The sequence below is a fragment of the Oncorhynchus masou genome, unplaced genomic scaffold, assembly GCF_036934945.1.
Source record: "Oncorhynchus masou masou isolate Uvic2021 unplaced genomic scaffold, UVic_Omas_1.1 unplaced_scaffold_11095, whole genome shotgun sequence".
NCBI lineage: Eukaryota > Metazoa > Chordata > Actinopteri > Salmoniformes > Salmonidae > Oncorhynchus > Oncorhynchus masou.
This window is the reverse complement of record NW_027000820.1, coordinates 1-8,219: the sequence shown is the minus strand read 5'-3', so window position 1 is coordinate 8,219 and position 8,219 is coordinate 1. Positions and strand designations below refer to the sequence as shown.

At 46.0% G+C, this 8,219-nt stretch overlaps 1 pseudogene; it reads left to right on the top strand.

The window, feature by feature from the left end:
- Positions 1 to 517: 517 nt before the first annotated feature.
- Positions 518 to 8,211, top strand: LOC135529154 (ATPase family AAA domain-containing protein 2-like; annotated as a pseudogene).
- The last annotated feature ends 8 nt before the right edge of the window (positions 8,212 to 8,219 follow it).

Genomic DNA, 8,219 nt, shown 5'->3' with positions numbered 1-8,219 from the left:
GTAAGTCTGGCTGACGTTGACCCGTGCAGGTAGACCAGACGGGGTGACCCCGTGCAGGTAGACCAGACGGTGACCCTGCGCGGGTAGACAGACGGTGACCCCGCAAGGGTAGACCAGACGGTGACCCCGCGCGGTAGACCAGACGGTGACCCCGCGGGTAGACCAGGACGGTGACCCCGTGCGGGTAGACCAGACGGTGACCGCGCGGGTAGACCAGACGGGGTGACCTGGGCATGGGTAGACCAGGGACGGGTGACCCCCTGCGCGGGTAGACCAGACGGTGACCCCCGGGTAGACCAGACGGTGACCCCGTGCGGGTAGACCAGACGGTAAGTCTGACTAGTAACAGTAAGGAGGAAACCTTCAGGTAGACCAGACAGTCTCTCCAGTCCATACCTGCACCAGTTGTTATATGTTAAGTCCGTGAGGGGGAATGAAAGAGGGAAAGGATAGATAACTGGGACAGCCCCCCGGACAACATTGTCCAACATTGAAATGGTGTAATGTTGTTTTCTAGGTGCGTTTTGACAGCATTGGGGGACTGACCAGACACATCTCTGCCCTGAAAGAGATGGTGGTCTTCCCTCTGCTTTACCCAGAGGTGTTTGAGAGGTTCAAGATCCAACCACCAAGGTAACGAGAAGTAAATGTTTAGAAAGTCATCCATACTGTTACGGTGAAATGATCTAGGATCTGTTGTTGCTCTTGATGCTGTAGATTCTTACTGTGTGTGTGTGTGTGTAGGGGCTGTTTGTTCTACGGACCTCCTGGAACAGGGAAGACTCTAGTGGCCAGGGCGTTGGCTAACGAGTGCAGTCAGGGAGAGAGGAAGGTCTCTTTCTTCATGAGAAAGGGAGCAGACTGCCTCAGCAAGTGGGTGGAGAGTCCGAACGGCAGCTCCGTCTTCTCTTCGACCAGGTCATTACCTACCGGTTTTCTCCATGGAAGTTTGCTTCTTGTTCTGAAATATATTGTGTTCCAGGATTTTTTTATTTATTTTTTTCCTTTATTTAACCAGGCAAGTCAGTTAAGAACAAATTCTTATTTTCAATGACGGCCTGGGAACAGTGGGTTAACTGCCTGTTCAGGGGCAGAACGACAGATTTGTACCTTGTCAGCTCGGGGGGTTTGAACTCGCAACCTTCCGGTTACTAGTCCAACGCTCTAACCACTAGGCTACCCTGCCGCCCCGGATGGATTTTGAAACCAAGATGAGTTGGATGAGTTGGAGGAGGAAATACTAAAAATATTTTTTTATTTTATTTTTTACAAATCTTTTAGGCTTATCAGATGCGGCCATCGATTATATTCTTTGATGAGGTTGATGGGTTGGCTCCCGTCCGCTCAAGCAGACAGGACCAGATACACAGGTTAGACACTGTGTTGATCACTGGAACAAATTGATTTGAATACAAACATTTATTGCTTCTCGTTTTTAGCTATTTGGTATCTTTTTGTTTAGTACGACTTCGTAAAGTGGGAATAATGTTCTGTATGTGTTTCCATCTTACAGCTCCATCGTGTCCACTCTCCTTGCCCTGATGGATGGGTTAGACAGCAGAGGAGAGGTCGTGGTGATCGGAGCGACCAACCGTCTGGATTCTATAGACCCAGCTCTCAGGCGACCTGGGCGCTTCGACCGAGAGTTCCTCTTTGGCCTGCCTGACAGAGAGGTGAGACAAGGGTCTTAGTGACCACGGCTGTAGTCATTTGTGCACGCCGTAGAAAACAGTTTTGCAACAAAAAAAACTGATTTCTAGGAGACACATTCAGGTAGGTCCCTCTCTGTTTGGTTGAGTTTGCGTCCGTTTGGTTCCTAGTGAATACACCACTGATGGAGGTCATGTTTGTTCAAATCATATTATTTGTGTGTGTGTGCAAGCACGCACATACACACACAGGACCTGTCAAAATAGTGGGCACCTACTCATTCAAGGGTTTTTCTTTATTTTTACTATTTTCTACTTTGTAGAATAATAGTGAAGTCATCAAACTATGAAATAACACATTGAATCATGTAGTAACCAAAAAAGTCAGAATATATTTTATATTTGAGATTCTTCAACGTGAGCCACCCTTTGCCTTGATGACAGCTTTGCACACTCTTGGCATTCTCTCAACCAGCTTCATTAGGTAGTCACCTGAACGTATTTCAATTAACAGATGTGCCTTGTTAACTTTAATTTGTGGAACTTCTTCCTTAATGCGTTTGAGCCAATCAGTTGTGACAAGAAAAAGGGTGTGGGATACAGAAGATAGCCTTATTTGGTAAAAGACCAAGTCCATTATGGCAAGAACAGCTCAAATAAGCAAGAGAAATGACAGTCCATCATTCCTTTTAAGACATGAAGGTCAGTCAATCCGGATAATATCAAGAACTTTTAACGTTTCTTCAAATGCAGTCGCAAAAACCATCAAGCACTGTGATGAAACTGACTCTCATGAGGACCACCACAGGAATGGAAGACCTAGAGTTACCTCTGCTGTGCTATGATGAAACTGACTCTCATGAGGACCACCACAGGAATGGAAGACCCAGAGTTACCTCTGCTGTGCTATGATGAAACTGACTCTCATGAGGACCACCACAGGAATGGAAGACCCAGAGTTACCTCTGCTGTGCTATGATGAAACTGACTCTCATGAGGACCACCACAGGAATGGAAGACCCAGAGTTACTCTGCTGTGCTAAGGATGAAACTGACTCTCATGAGGACCACCACAGGAATGGAAGACCCAGAGTTACCTCTGCTGTGCTATGATGAAACTGACTCTCATGAGGACCACCACAGGAATGGAAGACCCAGAGTTACCTCTGCTGTGCTATGATGAAACTGACTCTCATGAGGACCACACAGGAATGGAAGACCCAGAGTTACCTCTGCTGTGCTATGATGAAACTGACTCTCATGAGGACCACCACAGGAATGGAAGACCCAGAGTTACCTCTGCTGTGCTATGATGAAACTGACTCTCATGAGGACCACCACAGGAATGGAAGACCCAGAGTTACCTCTGCTGTGCTATGATGAAACTGACTCTCATGAGGACCACCACAGGAATGGAAGACCCAGAGTTACCTCTGCTGTGCTATGATGAAACTGACTCTCATGAGGACCACCACAGGAATGGAAGACCCAGAGTTACCTCTGCTGTGCTATGATGAAACTGACTCTGCGAGGACCACCACAGGAATGGAAGACCCAGAGTTACCTCTGCTGTGCTATGATGAAACTGACTCTCATGAGGACCACCACAGGAATGGAAGACCCAGAGTTACCTCTGCTGTGCTATGATGAAACTGACTCTCATGAGGACCACCACAGGAATGGAAGACCCAGAGTTACCTCTGCTGTGCTATGATGAAACTGACTCTCATGAGGACCACCACAGGAATGGAAGACCCAGAGTTACCTCTGCTGTGCTATGATGAAACTGACTCTCATGAGGACCACCACAGGAATGGAAGACCCAGAGTTACCTCTGCTGTGCTATGATGAAACTGACTCTCATGAGGACCACCACAGGAATGGAAGACCCAGAGTTACCTCTGCTGTGCTATGATGAAACTGACTCTCATGAGGACCACCACAGGAATGGAAGACCCAGAGTTACCTCTGCTGTGCTATGATGAAACTGACTCTCATGAGGACCACCACAGGAATGGAAGACCCAGAGTTACCTCTGCTGTGCTATGATGAAACTGACTCTCATGAGGACCACACAGGAATGGAAGACCCAGAGTTACCTCTGCTGTGCTATGATGAAACTGACTCATGAGGACCACCACAGGAATGGAAGACCCAGAGTTACCTCTGCTGTGCTATGATGAAACTGACTCTCATGAGGACCACCACAGGAATGGAAGACCCAGAGTTACCTCTGCTGTGCTATGATGAAACTGACTCTCATGAGGACCACCACAGGAATGGAAGACCCAGAGTTACCTCTGCTGCTGAGGATTATAAGTTCATCAGAGTTACCAGCCTCAAAAATCGGCAATTAACTGCACCTCAGATTGCAGCCCAAATAAATGCTTCACAGAGTTCAAGTAACAGACGCATCTCAACATCAACTCTTCAGAGGAGACTGCGTGCATCAGGCTTTCATGGTTTGTCAGCCAACAAGTGCTCAGCATGTGTGAGAATGCCTTCGAGACTGTTGGAAAAGCATTCCAGGTGAAGCTGGTTGAGAGAATACCAAGCGTGTGCAAAAGCTGTCAAGGCAAAAGGTGGCTACTTTGAAGAATCTCAAGTATAAAATGTTTTGATTAATAAAAAATAATAAAAAATGTTATGTTACTACATGCTTCCATATGTGTTATTTCATAGTTTTGATTTTATGTCTTCACTATTATTCTACAATGTAGAAAATAGTAAAAATAAAAACCCTTCAATGAGTAGCTGTCCAAACTTTTGACTGGTACTGTATGTATGATAAAAGATCACTTGTGTGAGAAGTAAACAGGTAACATTGCTTTGTTCTACTAAGATTAGGGTATTTTTTTGTCATGTGGGAGAACTGTTTTTGGAAACATTCATATTTGACATAAATGGTCATGTTTTTGTCCACTGCAGGCTCGGAAGGATATTCTGCAGATCCACACCAGACAGTGGACTCCCCAGCCATCAGCCTCGTTCCTGGAAGAACTGGCAGACAAGTGTGTTGGTATGTTTTCTTTTAATCCCTCCTCTCCCAAACCAACCAATCATTTTTTCAAACGCCATTTTAAAATTCCAATCTGTTAAATATGCCAATTGTTTTCGGAGGCTCACTGAAAGTGTTGTGTGTGTAATCAGAACATGTAGATGATTCTCTCTGGCATTGTCACACTGTTTCCCAACGTCCCCTGCTGTCTCCTAGTTACTGCGGTGCTGACATGAAGGCGGTGTGTGCTGAGGCGGCTCTGTGTGCCCTGAGGAGACGCTTACCCTCAGATCTACTCCTCGTCCCAGAAGCTGGTTTTAGATGTGGCATCTATCTCCATCGGCAGCAGGGACTTCCTGTCAGCCATGAGGAAGACAGTCCCAGCCTCCCAGAGAGCTGTGTCGTCCCCAGCCAAGGCTCTGACTCCTGTGGTCCAGCCACTGCTTGGTGCAGCCTTACAGACTGTACTGGGTGCAGTTAGCAGGCTGTTCCCACATGCAGAACAGGGGCTCAAGAGAGATAAGCGAGACAACGGTGAGTCAACTGGGACAATCGAATCTCTCATTTCTCATGTGAACTGTCTTCATTGTCGGGAGATGTTTTGTTGTTGTCCACAGGGCCGTGTTGAGTAGGGGGCAATGTTTTGAAATTTGGAGTTACTACCAGAACTTCTCCAAAAATGTTTTATTTTTTTTGCCAAAGCTTTTGCTACAGTGTGCCCTAATAAACATGACCCAGGTTCAGTATGCCTGTTGTATAAGAATGGGTGTGTTGTATTGTGTTCTTGAATGTCATACTTGGTTCATCATGTTCTAAGATGTTTCGCCACTTGTCTTCAGGTGTCCTCCCAGCTGGTGTTTTAGATGCTGATCTCCTGCACAGTGAAGATGAGGACTCCTCTGTCTGCATCACCGGTCTCTCTCACAAGGCCAAGGCAGCCGGGGGCTTCCTGTATTTCAGCAGGCGAGTAACAGGTTGTCCAACGCACAGAAATCCTTATTCCAAATGTGTCTTTCTCCCACTCCTCCCTGAAGTGTGCACGGGACATCTTTGAAATCTGTGTGGGGACTGAAGTGTACACTTCATGAGAATGGGTTTTGAGCTCCGGTCTTGTAAAGTATTTTATAGTCTTTTTCTCTCCCCTCTCCTCTGTTCTCCCAGGAGCGTGCTGAACCAGCCCACATCGTACCGTCCCAGGCTGCTGCTGGCGGGGCGTCCTGGGTCAGGTCAGAGCAGTCACCTGGCCCCCGCTGTGCTCCATGCCCTGGAGAAGTTCACAGTTTACACCCTGGACATGGCCGTGCTGTTCGGAGTCAGCACCACCTCTCCAGAGGAGGCCTGCGCTCAGGTACTGTACCCCCCCCTGGATCACACCCTGTTTTCTGTATAGTGCACTATTGAGCCCTGTGCCATCGGCCATGACAGACGGAGTGTCTTTAGTCTTTCCTTGAGTCCTTGATTCTTCACATATTTGGAGAAGGTCCTAGGAGAGAAGGGTCAAGGAGTCAAAGAAAGACTTTTGAGATGAACCCAGAGATGGACAGTATTGATGTCTTGTATTGATGAACCCAGAGATGGACAGTATTGATGAACCCAGAGATGGACAGTATTGATGAACCCAGAGATGGACAGTATTGATGTCTTGTATGGATGAACCCAGAGATGGACAGTATTGATGAACCCAGAGATGGACAGTATTGATGTCTTGTATGGATGAACCCAGAGATGGACAGTATTGATGAACCCAGAGATGGACAGTATTGATGAACCCAGAGATGGACAGTATTGATGTCTTGTATGGATGAACCCAGAGATGGACAGTATTGATGAACCCAGAGATGGACAGTATTGATGTCTTGTATGGATGAACCCAGAGATGGACAGTATTGATGAACCCAGAGATGGACAGTATTGATGAACCCAGAGATGGACAGTATTGAAGTCTTGTATTGATGAACCCAGAGATGGACAGTATTGATGAACCCAGAGATGGACAGTATTGATGTATTGTATTGATGAACCCAGAGATGGACAGTATTGAAGTCTTGTATTGATGAACCCAGAGATGGACAGTATTGAAGTCTTGTATTGATGAACCCAGAGATGGACAGTATTGAAGTCTTGTATTGATGAACCCAGAGATGGACAGTATTGAAGTCTTGTATTGATGAACCCAGAGATGGACAGTATTGAAGTCTTGTATTGATGAACCCAGAGATGGACAGTATTGGTGTCTTGTATTGATGAACCCAGAGATGGACAGTATTGGTGTCTTGTATTGATGAACCCAGAGATGGACAGTATTGGTGTCTTGTATTGATGAACCCAGAGATGGACAGTATTGGTGTCTTGTATTGATGAACCCAGAGATGGACAGTATTGGTGTCTTGTATTGATGAACCCAGAGATGGACAGTATTGAAGTCTTGTATTGATGAACCCAGAGATGGACAGTATTGAAGTCTTGTATTGATGAACCCAGAGATGGACAGTATTGGTGTCTTGTATTGATGAACCCAGAGATGGACAGTATTGGTGTCTTGTATTGATGAACCCAGAGATGGACAGTATTGGTGTCTTGTATTGATGGACAGTATTGGTGTCTTGTATTGATGAACCCAGAGATGGACAGTATTGGTGTCTTGTATTGATGAACCCAGAGATGGACAGTATTGATGAACCCAGAGATGGACAGTATTGAAGTCTTGTATTGATGAACCCAGAGATGGACAGTATTGAAGTCTTGTATTGATGAACCCAGAGATGGACAGTATTGGTGTCTTGTATTGATGAACCCAGAGATGGACAGTATTGGTGTCTTGTATTGATGAACCCAGAGATGGACAGTATTGGTGTCTTGTATTGATGAACCCAGAGATGGACAGTATTGGTGTCTTGTATTGATGAACCCAGAGATGGACAGTATTGGTGTCTTTGTATTGATGAACCCAGAGATGGACAGTATTGAAGTCTTGTATTGATGAACCCAGAGATGGACAGTATTGAAGTCTTGTATTGATGAACCCAGAGATGGACAGTATTGGTGTCTTGTATTGATGAACCCAGAGATGGACAGTATTGGTGTCTTGTATTGATGAACCCAGAGATGGACAGTATTGGTGTCTTGTATTGATGGACAGTATTGGTGTCTTGTATTGATGAACCCAGAGATGGACAGTATTGGTGTCTTGTATTGATGAACCCAGAGATGGACAGTATTGATGAACCCAGAGATGGACAGTATTGAAGTCTTGTATTGATGAACCCAGAGATGGACAGTATTGAAGTCTTGTATGTTTGGACTCTTAGCTCTTCTGTGAGGAGGCATGCAGATCCATATAAACACTGATCTGTAATGATGTGTTTCGTTGTGTTGTAGATGTTCTGTGAGGCCAAGAGGACGTCCCCCAGTATCCTTTATATCCCTCACATCCAGCGGTTGTGGGACACGGTGGGGTCTGCTCTCAGAGCTACCTTCCTCAGCTTGTTACAGGACATCCCCTCATTCTCACCCATCCTGCTGCTGGCCACCTGTAATGTCCCCTACAGCAGCCTCTTCCCTGAGGTAGGTAC